Below are 25,495 nucleotides of genomic sequence, written 5' to 3'. Positions count from 1 at the left end.
TGGAAGATGCTGTAACCCAGAGGTCGGGGATGGGAGACGCTGTAACCCAGAGGTCGGGAATGGGAGATGCTGTTACCCAGAGGTCGGGGATGGGTTGAGGCTATAACCCTGAGGTCGGGGTTGGGAGACGCTGTAACCCTGAGGTCGGGGATGGGAGACGCTGTAACCCAGAGGTCGGGGATGGGAGACGCTGTAATCCAGCGGTCGGGGATGGGAGACGCTGTAACCCAGAGGTCGGGGATGGGAGACGCTGGAACCCACACTTCGGGGATGGGAGATGCTGAAACCCAGATGTCAGGGATGGTGTGAGCTGAGATCCAGAGGTCGTGATTGGGAGGCACTGGAACCCAGAGGACGGGGATGGCAGACGCTGGAACCCAGAGGTCGTGTTTGGGAGACGCTGTAACCCAGAGGTCGGGGATGGGAGACAATGTAACCCAGAGGTCGGGGATGGGAGACAATGTAACTCAGAGGTCGGGGATGGGAGACACAGGAACCCAGAGGTCGGGGATGGGAGACGCTGTAACCCAGAGGTCGCGGATGGGGTGAGGCTGAAACCCAGATGTCGGGGATGGGAGACGCTGTAACCCAGAGGTCGGCGATGGGAGACGCTGGAACCCAGAGGTCTGGGATTGGAGACGCTGAAACCCAGAGGTCGGGGATGCGAGACACAGTAACCCAGAGGTCGGGGATGGGAGACGCTGAAACCCAGAGGACAGAGATGGGATGAGGCTGAAACCCAGAGGTCGGGGATGGGAGACACTGTAAACCAGAGTTCGGGGATGGGAGATGCTGTAACCCAGAGGTCGGGGATGGGAGACGCTGAAACCCAGAGGTCGGGGATGGGAGACGCTGAAACCCAAAGGTCGGGGATGGGAGACGCTGTTCCCCAGAGGTCGGGGATGGGAGACGCTGGAACCCAGAGGTCGGGGATGGGAGTCGCTGAAACCCAGAGGTCGGGGATGGGAGACGCTGAAACCCAGAGGTCGGGGATGGGAGACGCTGAAACCCAGAAGTCGGGGATGGGAGACGCTGTAACCCAGAGGTCGGGGATGGGAGACGCTGTAATCCAGCGGTCGGGGATGGGAGACGCTGTAACCCAGAGGTCGGGGATGGGAGACGCTGGAACCCACACTTCGGGGATGGGAGATGCTGAAACCCAGAGGTCAGGGATGGTGTGAGCTGAGATCCAGAGGTCGTGATTGGGAGGCACTGGAACCCAGAGGACGGGGATGGCAGACGCTGGAACCCAGAGGTCGGGGTTGGGAGACGCTGTAACCCAGAGGTCGGGGATGGGAGACAATGTAACCCAGAGGTCGGGGATGGGAGACACAGTAACCCAGAGGTCGGGGATGGGAGACGCTGTAACACAGAGTTCGGGGATGGGAGATGCTGTAACCCAGAGGTCGCGGATGGGGTGAGGCTGAAACCCAGATGTCGGGGGTGGGAGACGCTGTAACCCAGAGGTCGGCGATGGGAGACGCTGTAACCCAGATGTTGGGGATGGGGTGAGGCTGTAACCCAGAGGTCGGCGATGGGAGACGCTGGAAGCCAGAGGTCTGGGATTGGAGACGCTGAAACCCAGAGGTCGGGGATGCGAGACACAGTAACCCAGAGGTCGGGGATGGGAGACGCTGTAACCCAGAGGTCAGGGATGGGAGACGCTGGAACCCTGCGGTTGGGGATGGGAGACGCTGTAACCCAGAGGTCGGGGATGGGAGACGCTGAAACCCAAAGGTCGGGGATGGGAGACGCTGTTCCCCAGAGGTCGGGGATGGGAGACGCTGGAACCCAGAGGTCGGGGATAGGAGACGCTGAAACCCAAAGGTCGGGGATGGGAGACGCTGTTCCCCAGAGGTCGGGGATGGTAGACGCTGGAACCCAGAGGTCGGGGATGGGAGACGCTGAAACCCAGAGGTCGGGGATGGGAGTCGCTGAAACCCAGAGGTCGGGGATGGGAGACACTGTAACCCAGAGGTCGGGGATGGGAGACACTGTAACCCAGAGGTCGGGGATGGGAGACGCTGAAACCCAGAGGTCGGGGATGGGAGACGCTGAAACCCAGAGGTCGGGGATGGGCGACACTGTAACCCAGAGGTCGGGGATGGGAGACGCTGAAACACAGAGGTCTGGAATGGGAGACGCTGTGACCCTGATTTCGTGGATTGGAGACGCTGTAACCCAGAGGTCGTGGATGGGAGACGTTGTAACCCAGAGGTCGGGGATGGGAGACGCTGAAACCCCGAGGTCAGGGATGGGAGACGCTTGTGGTAGTATTCTTTGTGCGCTACAACGCTGAAACCCAGAGGTCTGGGATGGGAGACGCTGTAACCCTGAGGTCGGGGATGGGAGACGCTGTAACCCTGATTTCGTGGATGGGACACGCTGTAACCCAGAGGTCGTGGATGGGAGACGTTGTAACCCAGAGGTCGGGGATGGGAGACGCTGAAACCCAGAGGTCAGGGATGGGAGGTGCTGTAACCCAGTGGTCAGAGACGGGAGACGCTGAAATCCAGAGGTCAGAGATGGGATGAGGCTGAAACCCAAAGGTCGGGGATGGGAGACGCTGAAACCCAGAGGTCGGGGATAGGAGACGCTGAACCCCAAAGGTCGGGGATGGGAGACGCTGGAACCCAGAGGTCGGGGATGGGAGACGCTGAAACCCAGAGGTCGGGGATGGGAGTCGCTGAAACCCAGTGGTCGGGGATGGGAGACACTGTAACCCAGAGGTCGGGGATGGGAGACGCTGAAACCCAAGGGTCGGGGATGGGAGACGGTGAAACCCAGAGGTCGGGGATGGGAGACACTGTAACCCAGAGGTCGGGGATGGGAGACGCTGAAACACAGAGGTCGGGAATGGGAGACTCTGTAACCCTGATTTCGTGGATGGGAGACGCTGTTCCCCAGAGGTCGTGAATGGGAAACGTTGTAACCCAGAGGTCGGGGATGGGAGACGCTGAAACCCAGAGGTCAGGGATGGGAGACGCTTGTGGTAGTATTCTTTGTGCGCTACAACGCTGAAACCCAGAGGTCAGGGACGGGAGACGCTGTAACCCAGTGGTCAGGGACGGGAGACGCTGAAATCCAGAGGTCAGAGATGGGATGAGGCTGAAACCCAGAGGTCGGGGAAAGGAGACGCTGAAACCCAGAGGTCGGGGATAGGAGACGCTGAAACCCAAAGGTCGGGGATGGGAGACGCTGTTCCCCAGAGTTCGGGGATGGGAGACGCTGTAACCCAGAGGTCGCGGATGGGGTGAGGCTGAAACCCAGATGTCGGGGGTGGGAGACGCTGTAACCCAGAGGTCGGCGATGGGAGACGCTGTAACCCAGATGTTGGGGATGGGGTGAGGCTGTAACCCAGAGGTCGGCGATGGGAGACGCTGGAAGCCAGAGGTCTGGGATTGGAGACGCTGAAACCCAGAGGTCGGGGATGCGAGACACAGTAACCCAGAGGTCGGGGATGGGAGACGCTGTAACCCAGAGGTCAGGGATGGGAGACGCTGGAACCCTGCGGTTGGGGATGGGAGACGCTGTAACCCAGAGGTCGGGGATGGGAGACGCTGAAACCCAAAGGTCGGGGATGGGAGACGCTGTTCCCCAGAGGTCGGGGATGGGAGACGCTGGAACCCAGAGGTCGGGGATAGGAGACGCTGAAACCCAAAGGTCGGGGATGGGAGACGCTGTTCCCCAGAGGTCGGGGATGGGAGACGCTGGAACCCAGAGGTCGGGGATGGGAGACGCTGAAACCCAGAGGTCGGGGATGGGAGTCGCTGAAACCCAGAGGTCGGGGATGGGAGACGCTGAAACCCAGAGGTCGGGGATGGGAGACGCTGAAACCCAGAGGTCGGGGATGGGAGACACTGTAACCCAGAGGTCGGGGATGGGAGACGCTGAAACACAGAGGTCGGGAATGGGAGACGCTGTGACCCTGATTTCGTGGATTGGAGACGCTGTAACCCAGAGGTCGTGGATGGGAGACGTTGTAACCCAGAGGTCGGGGATGGGAGACGCTGAAACCCCGAGGTCAGGGATGGGAGACGCTTGTGGTAGTATTCTTTGTGCGCTACAACGCTGAAACCCAGAGGTCGGGGATGGGAGACGCTGTAACCCTGAGGTCGGGGATGGGAGACGCTGTAACCCTGATTTCGTGGATGGGACACGCTGTAACCCAGAGGTCGTGGATGGGAGACGTTGTAACCCAGAGGTCGGGGATGGGAGACGCTGAAACCCAGAGGTCAGGGATGGGAGGTGCTGTAACCCAGTGGTCAGAGACGGGAGACGCTGAAATCCAGAGGTCAGAGATGGGATGAGGCTGAAACCCAAAGGTCGGGGATGGGAGACGCTGAAACCCAGAGGTCGGGGATAGGAGACGCTGAACCCCAAAGGTCGGGGATGGGAGACGCTGGAACCCAGAGGTCGGGGATGGGAGACGCTGAAACCCAGAGGTCGGGGATGGGAGTCGCTGAAACCCAGTGGTCGGGGATGGGAGACACTGTAACCCAGAGGTCGGGGATGGGAGACGCTGAAACCCAAGGGTCGGGGATGGGAGACGGTGAAACCCAGAGGTCGGGGATGGGAGACACTGTAACCCAGAGGTCGGGGATGGGAGACGCTGAAACACAGAGGTCGGGAATGGGAGACTCTGTAACCCTGATTTCGTGGATGGGAGACGCTGTTCCCCAGAGGTCGTGAATGGGAAACGTTGTAACCCAGAGGTCGGGGATGGGAGACGCTGAAACCCAGAGGTCAGGGATGGGAGACGCTTGTGGTAGTATTCTTTGTGCGCTACAACGCTGAAACCCAGAGGTCAGGGACGGGAGACGCTGTAACCCAGTGGTCAGGGACGGGAGACGCTGAAATCCAGAGGTCAGAGATGGGATGAGGCTGAAACCCAGAGGTCGGGGAAAGGAGACGCTGAAACCCAGAGGTCGGGGATAGGAGACGCTGAAACCCAAAGGTCGGGGATGGGAGACGCTGTTCCCCAGAGTTCGGGGATGGGAGACGCTGGAACCCAGAGGTCGGGGATGGGAGACGCTGAAACCCAGAGGTCGGGGATGGGAGACGCTGAAACCCAGAGGACAGAGATGGGATGAGGCTGAAACCCAGAGGTCGGGGATGGGAGACGCTGAAACCCAGAGGTCGGGGATGGGAGACGCTGAAACCCAGAGGTAGGGGATAGGAGACGCTGAAACCCAAAGGTCGGGGATGGGAGACGCTGTTCCCCAGAGTTCGGGGATGGGAGACGCTGGAACCCAGAGGTCGGGGATGGGAGACGCTGAAACCCAGAGGTCGGGGATGGGAGACGCTGAAACCCAGAGGACAGAGATGGGATGAGGCTGAAACCCAGAGGTCGGGGATGGGAGACGCTGAAACCCAGAGGTCGGGGATGGGAGACGCTGAAACCCAAAGGTCGGGGATGGGAGACGCTGTTCCCCAGAGGTCGGGGATGGGAGACGCTGGAACCCAGAGGTCGGGGATGGGAGTCGCTGAAACCCAGAGGTCGGGGATGGGAGACGCTGAAACCCAGAGGTCGGGGATGGGAGACGCTGAAACCCAGAAGTCGGGGATGGGAGACGCTGTAACCCAGAGGTCGGGGATGGGAGACGCTGTAATCCAGCGGTCGGGGATGGGAGACGCTGTAACCCAGAGGTCGGGGATGGGAGACGCTGGAACCCACACTTCGGGGATGGGAGATGCTGAAACCCAGAGGTCAGGGATGGTGTAAGCTGAGATCCAGAGGTCGTGATTGGGAGGCACTGGAACCCAGAGGACGGGGATGGCAGACGCTGGAACCCAGAGGTCGGGGTTGGGAGACGCTGTAACCCAGAGGTCGGGGATGGGAGACAATGTAACCCAGAGGTCGGGGATGGGAGACACAGTAACCCAGAGGTCGGGGATGGGAGACGCTGTAACACAGAGTTCGGGGATGGGAGATGCTGTAACCCAGAGGTCGCGGATGGGGTGAGGCTGAAACCCAGATGTCGGGGGTGGGAGACGCTGTAACCCAGAGGTCGGCGATGGGAGACGCTGTAACCCAGATGTTGGGGATGGGGTGAGGCTGTAACCCAGAGGTCGGCGATGGGAGACGCTGGAAGCCAGAGGTCTGGGATTGGAGACGCTGAAACCCAGAGGTCGGGGATGCGAGACACAGTAACCCAGAGGTCGGGGATGGGAGACGCTGTAACCCAGAGGTCAGGGATGGGAGACGCTGGAACCCTGCGGTTGGGGATGGGAGACGCTGTAACCCAGAGGTCGGGGATGGGAGACGCTGAAACCCAAAGGTCGGGGATGGGAGACGCTGTTCCCCAGAGGTCGGGGATGGGAGACGCTGGAACCCAGAGGTCGGGGATAGGAGACGCTGAAACCCAAAGGTCGGGGATGGGAGACGCTGTTCCCCAGAGGTCGGGGATGGGAGACGCTGGAACCCAGAGGTCGGGGATGGGAGACGCTGAAACCCAGAGGTCGGGGATGGGAGTCGCTGAAACCCAGAGGTCGGGGATGGGAGACACTGTAACCCAGAGGTCGGGGATGGGAGACACTGTAACCCAGAGGTCGGGGATGGGAGACGCTGAAACCCAGAGGTCGGGGATGGGAGACGCTGAAACCCAGAGGTCGGGGATGGGAGACACTGTAACCCAGAGGTCGGGGATGGGAGACGCTGAAACACAGAGGTCGGGAATGGGAGACGCTGTGACCCTGATTTCGTGGATTGGAGACGCTGTAACCCAGAGGTCGTGGATGGGAGACGTTGTAACCCAGAGGTCGGGGATGGGAGACGCTGAAACCCAGAGGTCAGGGATGGGAGACGCTTGTGGTAGTATTCTTTGTGCGCTACAACGCTGAAACCCAGAGGTCGGGGATGGGAGACGCTGTAACCCTGAGGTCGGGGATGGGAGACGCTGTAACCCTGATTTCGTGGATGGGACACGCTGTAACCCAGAGGTCGTGGATGGGAGACGTTGTAACCCAGAGGTCGGGGATGGGAGACGCTGAAACCCAGAGGTCAGGGATGGGAGGTGCTGTAACCCAGTGGTCAGAGACGGGAGACGCTGAAATCCAGAGGTCAGAGATGGGATGAGGCTGAAACCCAAAGGTCGGGGATGGGAGACGCTGAAACCCAGAGGTCGGGGATAGGAGACGCTGAACCCCAAAGGTCGGGGATGGGAGACGCTGGAACCCAAAGGTCGGGGATGGGAGACGCTGAAACCCAGAGGTCGGGGATGGGAGTCGCTGAAACCCAGTGGTCGGGGATGGGAGACACTGTAACCCAGAGGTCGGGGATGGGAGACGCTGAAACCCAAGGGTCGGGGATGGGAGACGGTGAAACCCAGAGGTCGGGGATGGGAGACACTGTAACCCAGAGGTCGGGGATGGGAGACGCTGAAACACAGAGGTCGGGAATGGGAGACTCTGTAACCCTGATTTCGTGGATGGGAGACGCTGTTCCCCAGAGGTCGTGAATGGGAGACGTTGTAACCCAGAGGTCGGGGATGGGAGACGCTGAAACCCAGAGGTCAGGGATGGGAGACGCTTGGGGTAGTATTCTTTGTGCGCTACAACGCTGAAACCCAGAGGTCGGGGATGGGAGGTGCTGTAACCCAGTGGTCAGGGACGGGAGACGCTGAAATCCAGAGGTCAGAGATGGGATGAGGCTGAAACCCAGAGGTCGGGGAAAGGAGACGCTGAAACCCAGAGGTCGGGGATAGGAGACGCTGAAACCCAGAGGTCGGGGATAGGTGACGCTGAAACCCAAAGGTCGGGGATGGGAGACGCTGTTCCCCAGAGTTCGGGGATGGGAGACGCTGGAACCCAGAGGTCGGGGATGGGAGACGCTGAAACCCAGAGGTCGGGGATAGGAGACGCTGAAACCCAAAGGTCGGGGATGGGAGACGCTGTTCCCCAGAGTTCGGGGATGGGAGACGCTGGAACCCTGAGGTCGGGGATGGGAGACGCTGAAACCCAGAGGTCGGGGATGGGAGACGCTGAAACACAGAGGTCGGGGATGGGAGACGCTGAAACCCAGAGGTCGGGGATGGGATACGCTGAAACCCAGAGGTCGGGGATGGGAGACGCTGTAACCCAGAGGTTGGGGATGGGAGACGCTGTAATCCAGCGGTCGGGGATGGGAGACGCTGTAACCCAGAGGTCGGGAATGGGGGACGCTGTAACCCAGAGGTCGGGGATGGGAGACACTGTAACCCAGAGGTCGGGGATGGGAGATGCTGAAACCTAGCGGTCGGGGATCGGAGACGCTGTAACCCAGTGGTCGGAGCTGGGAGACACTGTAAACCAGAGTTCGGGGATGGGAAATGCTGTAACTCAGTGGTCGGGGATATGAGACGCTGAAACTCAAAGGTCGGGGATGGTAGACGCTGTAACCCAGCGGTCGGGAATGGGAGACGCTGGAACCCACACTTCGGGGATGGGAGATGCTGAAACCCAGAGGTCAGGGATGGTGTGAGCTGAGATCCAGAGGTCGTGATTGGGAGGCACTGGAACCCAGAGGACGGGGATGGCAGACGCTGGAACCCAGAGGTCGGGGTTGGGAGACGCTGTAACCCAGAGGTCGGGGATGGGAGACAATGTAACCCAGAGGTCGGGGATGGGAGACACAGTAACCCAGAGGTCGGGGATGGGAGACGCTGTAACACAGAGTTCGGGGATGGGAGATGCTGTAACCCAGAGGTCGCGGATGGGGTGAGGCTGAAACCCAGATGTCGGGGGTGGGAGACGCTGTAACCCAGAGGTCGGCGATGGGAGACGCTGTAACCCAGATGTTGGGGATGGGGTGAGGCTGTAACCCAGAGGTCGGCGATGGGAGACGCTGGAAGCCAGAGGTCTGGGATTGGAGACGCTGAAACCCAGAGGTCGGGGATGCGAGACACAGTAACCCAGAGGTCGGGGATGGGAGACGCTGTAACCCAGAGGTCAGGGATGGGAGACGCTGGAACCCTGCGGTTGGGGATGGGAGACGCTGTAACCCAGAGGTCGGGGATGGGAGACGCTGAAACCCAAAGGTCGGGGATGGGAGACGCTGTTCCCCAGAGGTCGGGGATGGGAGACGCTGGAACCCAGAGGTCGGGGATAGGAGACGCTGAAACCCAAAGGTCGGGGATGGGAGACGCTGTTCCCCAGAGGTCGGGGATGGGAGACGCTGGAACCCAGAGGTCGGGGATGGGAGACGCTGAAACCCAGAGGTCGGGGATGGGAGTCGCTGAAACCCAGAGGTCGGGGATGGGAGACACTGTAACCCAGAGGTCGGGGATGGGAGACACTGTAACCCAGAGGTCGGGGATGGGAGACGCTGAAACCCAGAGGTCGGGGATGGGAGACGCTGAAACCCAGAGGTCGGGGATGGGAGACACTGTAACCCAGAGGTCGGGGATGGGAGACGCTGAAACACAGAGGTCGGGAATGGGAGACGCTGTGACCCTGATTTCGTGGATTGGAGACGCTGTAACCCAGAGGTCGTGGATGGGAGACGTTGTAACCCAGAGGTCGGGGATGGGAGACGCTGAAACCCAGAGGTCAGGGATGGGAGACGCTTGTGGTAGTATTCTTTGTGCGCTACAACGCTGAAACCCAGAGGTCGGGGATGGGAGACGCTGTAACCCTGAGGTCGGGGATGGGAGACGCTGTAACCCTGATTTCGTGGATGGGACACGCTGTAACCCAGAGGTCGTGGATGGGAGACGTTGTAACCCAGAGGTCGGGGATGGGAGACGCTGAAACCCAGAGGTCAGGGATGGGAGGTGCTGTAACCCAGTGGTCAGAGACGGGAGACGCTGAAATCCAGAGGTCAGAGATGGGATGAGGCTGAAACCCAAAGGTCGGGGATGGGAGACGCTGAAACCCAGAGGTCGGGGATAGGAGACGCTGAACCCCAAAGGTCGGGGATGGGAGACGCTGGAACCCAAAGGTCGGGGATGGGAGACGCTGAAACCCAGAGGTCGGGGATGGGAGTCGCTGAAACCCAGTGGTCGGGGATGGGAGACACTGTAACCCAGAGGTCGGGGATGGGAGACGCTGAAACCCAAGGGTCGGGGATGGGAGACGGTGAAACCCAGAGGTCGGGGATGGGAGACACTGTAACCCAGAGGTCGGGGATGGGAGACGCTGAAACACAGAGGTCGGGAATGGGAGACTCTGTAACCCTGATTTCGTGGATGGGAGACGCTGTTCCCCAGAGGTCGTGAATGGGAGACGTTGTAACCCAGAGGTCGGGGATGGGAGACGCTGAAACCCAGAGGTCAGGGATGGGAGACGCTTGGGGTAGTATTCTTTGTGCGCTACAACGCTGAAACCCAGAGGTCGGGGATGGGAGGTGCTGTAACCCAGTGGTCAGGGACGGGAGACGCTGAAATCCAGAGGTCAGAGATGGGATGAGGCTGAAACCCAGAGGTCGGGGAAAGGAGACGCTGAAACCCAGAGGTCGGGGATAGGAGACGCTGAAACCCAGAGGTCGGGGATAGGTGACGCTGAAACCCAAAGGTCGGGGATGGGAGACGCTGTTCCCCAGAGTTCGGGGATGGGAGACGCTGGAACCCAGAGGTCGGGGATGGGAGACGCTGAAACCCAGAGGTCGGGGATAGGAGACGCTGAAACCCAAAGGTCGGGGATGGGAGACGCTGTTCCCCAGAGTTCGGGGATGGGAGACGCTGGAACCCAGAGGTCGGGGATGGGAGACGCTGAAACCCAGAGGTCGGGGATGGGAGACGCTGAAACCCAGAGGTCGGGGATGGGAGACGCTGAAACCCAGAGGTCGGGGATGGGATACACTGAAACCCAGAGGTCGGGGATGGGAGACGCTGTAACCCAGAGGTTGGGGATGGGAGACGCTGTAATCCAGCGGTCGGGGATGGGAGACGCTGTAACCCAGAGGTCGGGAATGGGGGACGCTGTAACCCAGAGGTCGGGGATGGGAGACACTGTAACCCAGAGGTCGGGGATGGGAGATGCTGAAACCTAGCGGTCGGGGATCGGAGACGCTGTAACCCAGTGGTCGGAGCTGGGAGACACTGTAAACCAGAGTTCGGGGATGGGAAATGCTGTAACTCAGTGGTCGGGGATATGAGACGCTGAAACTCAAAGGTCGGGGATGGTAGACGCTGTAACCCAGCGGTCGGGAATGGGAGACGCTGGAACCCACACTTCGGGGATAGGAGATGCTGAAACCCAGAGGTCAGGGATGGTGTGAGCTGAGATCCAGAGGTCGTGAATGGGAGGCACTGGAACCCAGAGGACGGGGATGGCAGACGCTGGAACCCAGAGGTTGGGGTTGGGAGACGCTGTAACCCAGAGGTCAGGGATGGGAGACAATGTAGCCCAGAGGTCGGGGATGGGAGACACAGTAACCCAGAGGTCAGGGATGGGAGACGCTGTAACCCAGAGGTCGGGGATGGGAGACGCTGTAACCCAGAGGTCGCGGATGGGGTGAGGCTGAAACCCAGATGTCGGGGATGGGAGACGTTGTAACACAGAGGTCGGCGATGGGAGACGCTGTAACCCAGATGTTGGGGATGGGGTGAGGCTGTAACCCAGAGGTCGGGGATGGGAGACGCTGGAACCCAGAGGTCGGGGATGGGACGAGGCTGAAATCCAGAGGTCGGGGATGGGAGACGCTGTAACGCAGAGGTCGGGGATGGGAGACGCTGTAACCCAGAGGTCGGGGATGGGAGATGCTGTAACCCAGAGGTCGTGGATGGGAGACGCTGTAACCCAGCCGTCGGGGATGGGAGACGCTGTAACCCAGAGGTCGTGGATGGGAGACGCTGTAACCCAGAGGTCGGGGATGGGAGACGCTGGAACCCAGAGGTCGGAGATGGGATGGGGCTGAAACCCAGTGGTCGGGGATGGGAGACGTTGTAACCCAGAGGTCGGGGATGGGAGACGCTGAAACCCAGAGGTCAGGGATGGGAGACGTTGTAATCCAGAGGTCGGGGATGGGAGACACTGTAAATCAGAGGTCGGGGATGGGAGACGCTGAAAACCAGAGGTCGGGGATGGGGTGAGGCTGAAACCCAGAGGTCGGGGATGGAAGTCGCTGTAACCCAGAGGTAGGCGATCGGAGACGCTGTAATCCAGAGGACGGGGATGGGGTGAGGCTGAAACCCAGAGGTCGGGGATGGCAAGAGGCTGAAATCCAAAGGTCAGGGATGGGGTGAAGCTGAAACCCAGAGGTCGGGGATGGCAAGAGGCTGAAATCCAACGGTCGGGGATGGGGTGAAGCTGAAACCCAGAAGTTGGGGATGGCAAGAGGCTGAAATCCAAAGGTCGGGGATGTGAGACGCTGTAACCCAGAGGTCGGGGATGGGAGACGCTGGAACCCAGAGGTCGGGGATGGGAGACGCTGTAACCCAGAGGTCGGGAATGGGAGACGCTGAAACCCAGAGGTTGGGGATGGGAGACGCTGGAACCCTGCGGTTGGGGATGGGAGACGCTGTAACCCAGAGGTCGGGGATGGGAGACGCTGAAACCCAGAGGTCGGGGATGGGAGACGCTGTAACACAGAGGTCGGGAATGGGGGACGCTGTAACCGAGAGGTCGGGGATGGGAGACACTGTAACCCAGAGGTCGGGGATGAGAGATGCTGAAACCCAGCGGTCGGGAATCGGAGCCGCTGTAACCCAGTGGTCGGAGATGGGAGACACTGTAAACCAGAGTTCGGGGGTGGAAGATGCTGTAACCCAGAGGTCGGGGATGGGAGACGCTGTAACCCAGAGGTCGGGAATGGGAGATGCTGTAACCCAGAGGTCGGGGATGGGTTGAGGCTATAACCCTGAGGTCGGGGATGGGAGACGCTGTAACCCTGAGGTCGGGGATGGGAGACGCTGTAACACTGACTTCGGGGATGGGAGACTCTGTAACCCAGAGGTCGGGGATGGGAGACGTTGTAACCCAGAGCTCGGGGATGGGAGACGCTGAAACCCAGAGGTCAGGGATGGGAGACGCTTGTGGTAGTATTCTTTGTGCGCTACAACGCTGAAACCCAGAGGTCGGGGATGGGAGGTGCTGTAACCCAGAGGTCAGGGATGGGAGACGCTGAAATCCAAAGGTCGGGGATAGGAGACGCTGAAACCCAAAGGTCGGGGATAGGAGACGCTGAAACCCAAAGGTCGGGGATGGGAGACGCTGTTCCCCAGAGGTCGGGGATGGGAGACGCTGGAACCCAGAGATCGGGGATGGGAGACGCTGGAACCCAGAGATCGGGGATGGGAGACGCTGAAACCCAGAGGTCGGGGATAGGAGACGCTGAAACCCAAAGGTCGGGGATGGGAGACGCTGTTCCCCAGAGGTCGGGGATGGGAGACGCTGGAACCCCGAGATCGGGGATGGGAGACGCTGAAACCCAGAGGTCGGGGATGGGAGACGCTGAAACCCAGATGTCTGGGATGGGAGAAGCTGAAACCCAGAGGTCGGGGATGGGAGACACTGTAACCCAGAGGTCGGGGATGGGAGACGCTGAAAGACAGAGGTCGGGAATGGGAAACGCTGTAACCCAGAGGTCGGGGATGGCAGACGCTGTAACCCAGAGGTCGGGGATGGGAGACGCTGAAACCCAGGGGTCGGGGATGGGAGACGCTGAAACCCAGAGGTCGGGGATGGGAGACGCTGTAACCCAGCGGTCGGGGATGGGAGACGCTGTAACCCAGAGGCCGGGGATGGGGGACGCTCTAACCCATACTTCGGGGATGGGAGATGCTGAAACCCAGAGGTCAGGGATGGTGTGAGCTGAGATCCAGAGGTCGTGAATGGGAGACGCTGGAACCCAGAGGACGGGGATGGGAGACGCTGGAACCCAGAGGTCGGGGTTGGGAGACGCTGTAACCCAGAGGTCGGGGATGGGAGACAATGTAACCCAAAGGTCGCGGATGGGAGACACAGTAACCCAGAGGTCGGGGATAGGAGACGCTGTAACCCAGAGGTCGGGGATGGGAGACGCTGTAACCCAGAGGTCGCGGATGGGGTGAGGCTGAAACCCAGAGGTTCGGGATGGCAAGAGTCTGAAATCCAAAGGTCGGGGATGGGAGACGCTGTAACCCAGAGGTCGGGAATGGGAGATGCTGTAACCCACAGGTCGGAGAGTGGTAGAAGCTAATCACCAGAGGTCGAAAAGAAGGAAAAACTGAAACCCAGAGGTCGGGGATAGGAGACGCTGAAACCCAGAGGTCTGGGATGGGAGACGCTGTAACCCAGAGGTCGGGGATGGGAGATGCTGAAACCCAGAGGTCAGGGATGGTATGAGGCTGAGATCCCGAGGTCGGGAATGGGAGACGCTGGAACCCAGAGGTCGGGGATGGGAGACGCTGGAACCCAGAGGTCGGGGATGGGAGACGCTGTAACCCAGAGGTCGGGGATGGGAGACACTGTAACCCAGAGGTCTGGGATGGGAGACACAGTAACCCAGAGGTCGGCGATGGGAGACGCTGTAACCCAGAGGTCGGGGATGGGAGACGCTGTAACCCAGAGGTCGGGGATGGGAGACGCTGAAACCCAGAGGTCGTGGATGGGAGACGCTGTAACCCAGAGGTCGGGGATGGGAGACGCTGTAACCCAGCGGTCGGGAATGGGAGATGCTGAAACCCAGAGGTCGGGGATGGAAGACACTGGAACCCTGCGATTGGGGATGGGAGACGCTGTAACCCAGAGGCCGGGGACGGGAGACGCTGAAACCCAGTGATCGGGGATGGTAGATGCTGTCACCCAGACGTCGGGAATGGGGCACGCTGTAACCCAGAGGTCGGGGATGGGAGACACTGTAACCCAGAGGTCGGGGATGGGAGATGCTGAATCCCAGCGGTCGGGGATCGGAGACGCTGTAACCCAGTGGTCGGAGCTGGGAGACACTGTAAACCAGAGTTCGGGGATGGGAGATGCTGAAACCCAGAGGTCGGGGATGGGAGATGCTGTAACCCAGAGGTCGGGGATGGGTGAGGCTGTAACCCTGAGGTCGGGGATGGGAGACGCTGTAACCCTGAGGTCGGGGATGGGAGACGCAGTAACCCTGACTTCGGGGATGGGAGACGCTGTAACCCAGAGGTCGGGGATGGGAGATGCTGAAACCCAGAGGTCAGGGATGGGAGACGCTGAAACCCAGAGGTCTGGGATGGGAGGTGCTGTAACCCAGAGGTCAGGGATGGGAGACGCTGAAACCCAGAGGTCAGAGATGGGATGAGGCTCAAACCCAGAGGTCGGGATGGGAGACGCTGAAACGCAGAGGTCGGGGATAAGAGATGCTGAAACCCAAATGTCGGGGATGGGAGATGCTGTTCCCCAGAGGTTGGGGATGGGAGACGCTGTAACCCAGAGGTCGGGGATGGGAGACGCTGTAACCCAGCAGTCGGGAATGGGAGACGCTGAAACCCAGAGGTCGGGGATGGGAGACGCTGGAACCCTGCGGTTGGGGATGGGAGACGTTGTAACCCAGAGGTCGGGGACGGGAGACGCTGAAACCCAGATGTCGGGGATGGTGGACGCTGTAACCCAGAGGTAGGGAATGGGGGACGCTGTAACCCAGAGGTCGGGGATGGGAGACACTGTAACCCAGAGGTCGGGGATGGGAGATGCTGAAACGCAGCGGTCGGGGATCGGAGACGCTGTAACCCAGTGGTCGGAGCTGGGAGACACTGTAACTCAGAGGTCGGGGATAGGAGACGCTGAAACCCAGAGGTCTGGGATGGGAGACGCTGTAACCCAGAGGTCGGGGATGGGAGATGCTGAAACCCAGAGGTCAGGGATGGTATGAGGCTGAGATCCCGAGGTCGGGAATGGGAGACGCTGGAACCCAGAGGTCGGGGATGGGAGACGCTGGAACCCAGAGGTCGGGGATGGGAGACGCTGTAACCCCGAGGTCGGGGATGGGAGACACTGTAACCCAGAGGTCTGGGATGGGAGACACAGTAACCCAGAGGTCGGCGATGGGAGACGCTGTAACCCAGAGGTCGGGGATGGGAGACGCTGTAACCCAGAGGTCGGCGATGGGAGACGCTGAAACCCAGAGGTCGTGGATGGGAGACGCTGTAACCCAGAGGTCGGGGATGGGAGACGCTGTAACCCAGCGGTCGGGAATGGGAGATGCTGAAACCCAGAGGTCGGGAATGGAAGACACTGGAACCCTGCGATTGGGGATGGGAGACGCTGTAACCCAGAGGCCGGGGACGGGAGACGCTGAAACCCAGTGATCGGGGATGGTCGATGCTGTCACCCAGACGTCGGGAATGGGGGACGCTGTAACCCAGAGGTCGGGGATGGGAGACACTGTAACCCAGAGGTCGGGGATGGGAGATGCTGAATCCCAGCGGTCGGGGATCGGAGACGCTGTAACCCAGTGGTCGGAGCTGGGAGACACTGTAAACCAGAGTTCGGGGATGGGAGATGCTGAAACCCAGAGGTCGGGGATGGGAGACGCTGTAACCCAGAGGTCGGGAATGGGAGATGCTGTAACCCAGAGGTCGGGGATGGGTGAGGCTGTAACCCTGAGGTCGGGGATGGGAGACGCTGTAACCCTGAGGTCGGGGATGGGAGACGCAGTAACCCTGACTTCGGGGATGGGAGACGCTGTAACCCAGAGGTCGGGGATGGGAGATGCTGAAACCCAGAGGTCAGGGATGGGAGACGCTGAAACCCAGAGGTCTGGGATGGGAGGTGCTGTAACCCAGAGGTCAGGGATGGGAGACGCTGAAACCCAGAGGTCAGAGATGGGATGAGGCTCAAACCCAGAGGTCGGGATGGGAGACGCTGAAACGCAGAGGTCGGGGATAAGAGATGCTGAAACCCAAAGGTCGGGGATGGGAGATGCTGTTCCCCAGAGGTTGGGGATGGGAGACGCTGTAACCCAGAGGTCGGGGATGGGAGACGCTGTAACCCAGCAGTCGGGAATGGGAGACGCTGAAACCCAGAGGTCGGGGATGGGAGACGCTGGAACCCTGCGGTTGGGGATGGGAGACGTTGTAACCCAGAGGTCGGGGACGGGAGACGCTGAAACCCAGATGTCGGGGATGGTGGACGCTGTAACCCAGAGGTAGGGAATGGGGGACGCTGTAACCCAGAGGTCGGGGATGGGAGACACTGTAACCCAGAGGTCGGGGATGGGAGATGCTGAAACGCAGCGGTCGGGGATCGGAGACGCTGTAACCCAGTGGTCGGAGCTGGGAGACACTGTAACTCAGAGGTCGGGGATGGGAGACGCTGTAACCCAGAGGTCGGGAATGGGAGATGCTGTAACCCACAGGTCGGAGAGTGGTAGAAGCTAATCACCAGAGGTCGAAAAGAAGGAAAAACTGAAACCCAGAGGTCGGGGATAGGAGACGCTGAAACCCAGAGGTCTGGGATGGGAGACGCTGTAACCCAGAGGTCGGGGATGGGAGACGCTGAAACCCAGAGGTCGGGGATGGGAGACGCAGAAACCCAGAGGTCGGTTTTGGGAGACTCTGTAACCCAGCGGTCGGGAATGGGAGACGCTGAAACCCAGAGGTCGGGGATGGGAGAGGCTGGAACCCTCCGGTTGGGGATGGGAGACGCTGAAACCCAGAGGTCGGGGACGGGAGACGCTGAAACCCAGAGGCCGGGGATGGTAGACGCTGTAACCCAGAGGTCGGTAATGGGGGACGCTTTAACCCAGAGGTCGGGGATGGGAGAAACTGTAACCCAGCGGTCGGGGATCGGAGACGCTGTAACACTGAGGTCGGGGATGGGAGACGCTGTAACACTGACTTCGGGGATGGGAGACTCTGTAACCCAGAGGTCGGGGATGGGAGACGCTGAAACCCAGAGGTCAGGGATGGGAGACGCTTGTGGTAGTATTCTTTGTGCGCTACAACGCTGAAACCCAGAGGTCGGGGATGGGAGGTGCTGTAACCCAGAGGTCAGGGATGGGAGACGCTGAAATCCAGAGGACAGAGATGGGATGAGGCTGAAACCCAGAGGTCGGGGATGGGAGACGCTGAAACCAAGAGGTCGGGGATAGGAGACGCTGAAACCCAAAGGTCGGGGATGGGAGACGCTGTTCCCCAGAGGTCGGGGATGGGAGACGCTGGAACCCAGAGATCGGAGATGGGAGACGCTGAAACCCAGAGGTCGGGGATGGGAGTCGCTGAAACCCAGAGGTCGGGGATGGGAGACACTGTAACCCAGAGGTCGGGGATGGGAGACGCTGAAACCCAGATGTCTGGGATGGGAGACGCTGAAACCCAGAGGTCGGGGATGGGAGACGCTGAAACCCAGAGGTCGGGGATGGGAGACGCTGTAACCCAGCGGTCGGGGATGGGGTGAGGCTGAAACCCAGAGGTTCGGGATGGCAAGAGGCTGAAATCCAAAGGTCGGGGATAGGAGACGCTGTAACCCAGAGGTCGGGGATGGGAGACGCTGTAACCCAGAGGTCGGAGAGTGGTAGAAGCTAATCACCAGAGGTCGAAAAGAGGGAAAAACTGAAACCCAGAGGTCGGGGATAGGAGACGCTGAAACCCAGAGGTCTGGGATGGGAGACGCTGTAACCCAGAGGTCGGGGATGGGAGGTGCTGAAACCCAGAGGTCGGGGATGGGAGACGCTGAAACCCAGACGTCTGGGATGGGAGACGTTGTATCACAGAGGTCGGGGATGGGAGATGCTGAAACCCAGAGGTCAGGGATGGTATGAGGCTGAGATCCCGAGGTCGGGAATGGGAGACGCTGGAACCCAGAGGTCGGGGATGGGAGACGCTGGAACCCAGAGGTCGGGGATGGGAGACGCTGTAACCCAGAGGTCGGGGATGGGAGACGCTGTAACCCAGAGGTCGGGGATGGGAGACACTGTAACCCAGAGGTCTGGGATGGGAGACACAGTAACCCAGACGTCGGCGATGGGAGACGCTGTAACCCAGAGGTCGGGGATGGGAGACGCTGGAACCCAGAGGTCGGGGATGGGAGACGCTGGAACCCAGAGGTCGGGGATGGGAGACGCTGTAACCCAGAGGTCGGGGATGGGAGACACTGTAACCCAGAGGTCTGGGATGGGAGACACAGTAACCCAGACGTCGGCGATGGGAGACGCTGTAACCCAGAGGTCGGGGATGGGAGACGCTGTAACCCAGAGGTCGGGGATGGGAGACGCTGAAACCCAGAGGTCGTGGATGGGAGACGCTGTAACCCAGAGGTCGGGGATGGGAGACGCTGTAACCCAGCGGTCGGGAATGGGAGATGCTGAAACCCAGAGGTCGGGGATGGGAGACACTGGAACCCTGCGATTGGGGATGGGAGACGCTGTAACCCAGAGGTCAGGGATGGGAGACATTTGTGGTAGTATTCTTTGTGCGCTACAACGCTGAAACCCAGAGGTCGGGGATGGGAGGTGCTGTAACCCAGAGGTCAGGGATGGGAGACGCTGAAATCCAGAGGACAGAGATGGGATGAGGCTGAAACCCAGAGGTCGGGGATGGGAGACGCTGAAACCCAGAGGTCGGGGATGGGAGATGCTGTAACCCAGAGGTCGGGGATGGGAGACGCTGTTCCCCAGAGGTCGGGGATGGGAGACGCTGGAACCCAGAGATCGGAGATGGGAGACGCTGAAACCCAGAGGTCGGGGATGGGAGTCGCTGAAACCCAGAGGTCGGGGATGGGAGACACTGTAACCCAGAGGTCGGGGATGGGAGACGCTGAAACCCAGATGTCTGGGATGGGAGACGCTGAAACCCAGAGGTCGGGGATGGGAAACGCTGAAACCCAGAGGTCGGGGATGGGAGACGCTGTAACCCAGCGGTCGGGGATGGGAGACGCTGTAACCCAGAGGCCGGGGATGGGGGACGCTCTAACCCACACTTCGGGGATGGGAGATGCTGAAACCCAGAGGTCAGGGATGGTGTGAGCTGAGATCCAGAGGTCGTGAATGGGAGACGCTGGAACCCAGAGGACGGGGATCGGAGACGCTGGAACCCAGAGGTCGGGGTTGGGAGACGCTGTAACCCAGAGGTCGGGGATGGGAGACAATGTAACCCAAAGGTCGCGGATGGGAGACACAGTAACCCAGAGGTCAGGGATGGGAGACGCTGTAACCCAGAGGTCGGGGATGGGAGACGCTGTAACCCAGAGGTCGCGGATGGGGTGAGGCTGAAACCCAGAGGTTCGGGATGGCAAGAGGCTGAAATCCAAAGGTCGGGGATGGGATACGCTGTAACCCAGAGGTCGGGGATGGGAGACGCTGTAACCCAGAGGTCGGAGAGTGGTAGAAGCTAATCACCAGAGGTCGAAAAGAGGGAAAAACTGAGACCCAGAGGTCGGGGATAGGAGACGCTGAAACCCAGAGGTCTGGGATGGGAGACGCTGTAACCCAGAGGTCGGGGATGGGAGGTGCTGAAACCCAGAGGTCGGGGATGGGAGACGCTGAAACCCAGACGTCTGGGATGGGAGACGTTGTATCACAGAGGTCGGGGATGGGAGATGCTGAAACCCAGAGGTCAGGGATGGGAGACGCTGGAACCCAGAGGTCGGGGATGGGAGACGCTGGAACCCAGAGGTCGGGGATGGGAGACGCTGTAACCCAGAGGTCGGGGATGGGAGACGCTGTAACCCAGAGGTCGGGGATGGGAGACACTGTAACCCAGAGGTCTGGGATGGGAGACACAGTAACCCAGACGTCGGCGATGGGAGACGCTGTAACCCAGAGGTCGGGGATGGGAGACGCTGGAACCCAGAGGTCGGGGATGGGAGACGCTGGAACCCAGAGGTCGGGGATGGGAGACGCTGTAACCCAGAGGTCGGGGATGGGAGACACTGTAACCCAGAGGTCTGGGATGGGAGACACAGTAACCCAGACGTCGGCGATGGGAGACGCTGTAACCCAGAGGTCGGGGATGGGAGACGCTGTAACCCAGAGGTCGGGGATGGGAGACGCTGAAACCCAGAGGTCGTGGATGGGAGACGCTGTAACCCAGAGGTCGGGGATGGGAGACGCTGTAACCCAGCGGTCGGGAATGGGAGATGCTGAAACCCAGAGGTCGGGGATGGGAGACACTGGAACCCTGCGATTGGGGATGGGAGACGCTGTAACCCAGAGGCCGGGGATGGGAGACGCTGAAACCCAGAGGTCGTGGATGGGAGACGCTGTAACCCAGAGGTCGGGGATGGGAGACGCTGTAACCCAGCGGTCGGGAATGGGAGATGCTGAAACCCAGAGGTCGGGGATGGGAGACACTGGAACCCTGCGATTGGGGATGGGAGACGCTGTAACCCAGAGGCCGGGGACGGGAGACGCTGAAACCCAGTGGTCGGGGATGGTAGATGCTGTCACCCAGACGTCGGGAATGGGGGACGCTGTAACCCAGAGGTCGGGGATGGGAGACACTGTAACCCAGAGGTCGGGGATGGGAGATGCTGAAACCCAGCGGTCGGGGATCGGAGACGCTGTAACCCAGTGGTCGGAGCTGGGAGACACTGTAAACCAGAGTTCGGGGATGGGAGACGCTGGAACCCAGAGATCGGAGATGGGAGACGCTGAAACCCAGAGGTCGGGGATGGGAGTCGCTGAAACCCAGAGGTCGGGGATGGGAGACACTGTAACCCAGAGGTCGGGGATGGGAGACGCTGAAACCCAGATGTCTGGGATGGGAGACGCTGAAACCCAGAGGTCGGGGATGGGAGACGCTGAAACCCAGAGGTCGGGGATGGGAGACGCTGTAACCCAGCGGTCGGGGATGGGAGACGCTGTAACCCAGAGGCCGGGGATGGGGGACGCTCTAACCCACACTTCGGGGATGGGAGATGCTGAAACCCAGAGGTCAGGGATGGTGTGAGCTGAGATCCAGAGGTCGTGAATGGGAGACGCTGGAACCCAGAGGACGGGGATCGGAGACGCTGGAACCCAGAGGTCGGGGTTGGGAGACGCTGTAACCCAGAGGTCGGGGATGGGAGACAATGTAACCCAAAGGTCGCGGATGGGAGACACAGTAACCCAGAGGTCAGGGATGGGAGACGCTGTAACCCAGAGGTCGGGGATGGGAGACGCTGTAACCCAGAGGTCGCGGATGGGGTGAGGCTGAAACCCAGAGGTTCGGGATGGCAAGAGGCTGAAATCCAAAGGTCGGGGATGGGATACGCTGTAACCCAGAGGTCGGGGATGGGAGACGCTGTAACCCAGAGGTCGGAGAGTGGTAGAAGCTAATCACCAGAGGTCGAAAAGAGGGAAAAACTGAGACCCAGAGGTCGGGGATAGGAGACGCTGAAACCCAGAGGTCTGGGATGGGAGACGCTGTAACCCAGAGGTCGGGGATGGGAGGTGCTGAAACCCAGAGGTCGGGGATGGGAGACGCTGAAACCCAGACGTCTGGGATGGGAGCCGTTGTATCACAGAGGTCGGGGATGGGAGATGCTGAAACCCAGAGGTCAGGGATGGTATGAGGCTGAGATCCCGAGGTCGGGAATGGGAGACGCTGGAACCCAGAGGTCGGGGATGGGAGACGCTGGAACCCAGAGGTCGGGGATGGGAGACGCTGTAACCCAGAGGTCGGGGATGGGAGACGCTGTAACCCAGAGGTCGGGGATGGGAGACACTGTAACCCAGAGGTCTGGGATGGGAGACACAGTAACCCAGACGTCGGCGATGGGAGACGCTGTAACCCAGAGGTCGGGGATGGGAGACGCTGGAACCCAGAGGTCGGGGATGGGAGACGCTGGAACCCAGAGGTCGGGGATGGGAGACGCTGTAACCCGGAGGTCGGGGATGGGAGACACTGTAACCCAGAGGTCTGGGATGGGAGACACAGTAACCCAGACGTCGGCGATGGGAGACGCTGTAACCCAGAGGTCGGGGATGGGAGACGCTGTAACCCAGAGGTCGGGGATGGGAGACGCTGAAACCCAGAGGTCGTGGATGGGAGACGCTGTAACCCAGAGGTCGGGGATGGGAGACGCTGTAACCCAGCGGTCGGGAATGGGAGATGCTGAAACCCAGAGGTTGGGGATGGGAGACACTGGAACCCTGCGATTGGGGATGGGAGACGCTGTAACCCAGAGGCCGGGGATGGGAGACGCTGAAACCCAGAGGTCGTGGATGGGAGACGCTGTAACCCAGAGGTCGGGGATGGGAGACGCTGTAACCCAGCAGTCGGGAATGGGAGATGCTGAAACCCAGAGGTCGGGGATGGGAGACACTGGAACCCTGCGATTGGGGATGGGAGACGCTGTAACCCAGAGGCCGGGGACGGGAGACGCTGAAACCCAGTGGTCGGGGATGGTAGATGCTGTCACCCAGACGTCGGGAATGGGGGACGCTGTAACCCAGAGGTCGGGGATGGGAGACACTGTAACCCAGAGGTCGGGGATGGGAGATGCTGAAACCCAGCGGTCGGGGATCGGAGACGCTGTAACCCAGTGGTCGGAGCTGGGAGACACTGTAAACCAGAGTTCGGGGATGGGAGATGCTGAAACCCAGAGGTCGGGGATGGGAGACGCTGTAACCCAGAGGTCGGGAATGGGAGATGCTGTAACCCAGAGGTCGGGGATGGGTGAGGCTGTAACCCTGAGGTCGGGGATGGGAGACTCTGTAACCCTGAGGTCGGGGATGGGAGACGCAGTAACCCTGACTTCGGGGATGGGAGACGCTGTAACCCAGAGGTCAGGGATGGGAGACATTTGTGGTAGTATTCTTTGTGCGCTACAACGCTGAAACCCAGAGGTCTGGGATGGGAGGTGCTGTAACCCAGAGGTCAGGGATGGGAGACGCTGAAACCCAGAGGTCAGAGATGGGATGAGGCTCAAACCCAGAGGTCGGGATGGGAGACGCTGAAACGCAGAGGTCGGGGATAAGAGATGCTGAAACCCAAAGGTCGGGGATGGGAGATGCTGTTCTCCAGAGGTTGGGGATGGGAGACGCTGCAACCCAGAGGTTGGGGATGGGAGACGCTGTAACCCAGCAGTCGGGAATGGGAGACGCTGAAACCCAGAGGTCGGGGATGGGAGACGCTGGAACCCTGCGGTTGGGGATGGGAGACGTTGTAACCCAGAGGTCGGGGACGGGAGACGCTGTAACCCAGAGGTCGGGGATGGGAGACCCTGTAACCCAGAGGTCGGGGATGGGAGATGCTGAAACCCAGCGGTCGGGGATCGGAGACGCTGTAACCCAGTGGTCGGAGCTGGGAGACACTGTAAACCAGAGTTCGGGGATGGGAGATGCTGTAACCCAGAGGTCGGGGATGGGAGACGCTGTAACCCAGAGGTCGGGAATGGGAGATGCTGTAACCCAGAGGTCGGAGAGTGGTAGAAGCTAATCACCAGAGGTCGATAAGAAGGAAAAACTGAAACCCAGAGGTCGGGGATAGGAGACACTGAAACCCAGAGGTCTGGGATGGGAGACGCTGTAACCCAGAGGTCGGGGATGGGAGATGCTGAAACCCAGAGGTCGGGAATTGGAGACGCTGAAACCCAGAGGTCGGGGATGGTAGACGCTGTAACCCAGAGGTCGGTAATGGGGGACGCTTTAACCCAGAGGTCGGGGATGGGAGAAACTGTAACCCAGAGGTCGGGGATGGGAGATGCTGAAACCCAGCGGTCAGGGATCGGAGACGCTGTAACCCAGTGGTTGGAGCTGGGAGACACTGTAAACCAGAGTTCGGGGATGGGAGATGCTGTAACCCAGAGGTCGGGATGGGAGACGCTGTAACCCAGAGGCCGGGAATGGGAGATGCTGTAACCCAGAGGTCGGGGATGAGAGAGGCTGTAACCCTGAGGTCGGGGATGGGAGACGCTGTAACCCTGAGGTCGGGGATGGGAGACGCTGTAACCCAGAGGTCGGGGATGGGAGACACTGTAACCCAGAGGTCTGGGATGGGAGACACAGTAACCCAGAGGTCGGGGATGGGAGACGCTGTAACCCAGAGATCGGGGATGTGAGACGCTGAAACCCAGAGGTCGGGGATGGGAGACGCTGAAACCCAGGGGTCGGGGATGGGAGACGCTGTAACCCAGAGGTCGGGGATCGGAGACGCTGTAACCCAGCGGTCGGGAATGGGAGACGCTGAAACCCAGAGGCCGGGGATGGGAGACTCTGGAAACCTGCGGTTGGGGATGGGAGACGATGTAACCCAGAGGCCGGGGACGGGAGACGCTGAAACCCAGAGGTCGGGGATGGTAGATGCTGTAAACCAGAGGTCGGGAATGGGGGACGCTGTAACCCAGAGGTCGGGGATGGGAGACACTGTAACCCAGAGGTTGGGGATGGGAGATGCTGAAACCCAGCGGTCGGGGATCGGAGACGCTGTAACCCAGTGGTCGGAGCTGGGAGACACTGTAAACCAGAGTCCGGGGATGGGAGATGCTGAAACACAGAGGTCGGGGATGGGAGACGCTGTAACCCAGAGGTCGGGAATGGGAGATGCTGTAACCCAGAGGTCCGGGATGGGAGAGGCTGTAACCCTGAGGTCGGGGATGGGAGACGCTGTAAACCAGAGGTCAGGGATGGGAGACGCTTGTGGTAGTATTCTTTGTGCGCTACAACGCTGAAACCCAGAGGTCTGGGATGGGAGGTGCTGTA

The sequence above is a fragment of the Scyliorhinus torazame genome, chromosome 12 (assembly GCF_047496885.1).
Source record: "Scyliorhinus torazame isolate Kashiwa2021f chromosome 12, sScyTor2.1, whole genome shotgun sequence".
Taxonomy (NCBI): domain Eukaryota; kingdom Metazoa; phylum Chordata; class Chondrichthyes; order Carcharhiniformes; family Scyliorhinidae; genus Scyliorhinus; species Scyliorhinus torazame.
This window is presented reverse-complemented; position numbering follows the sequence as displayed.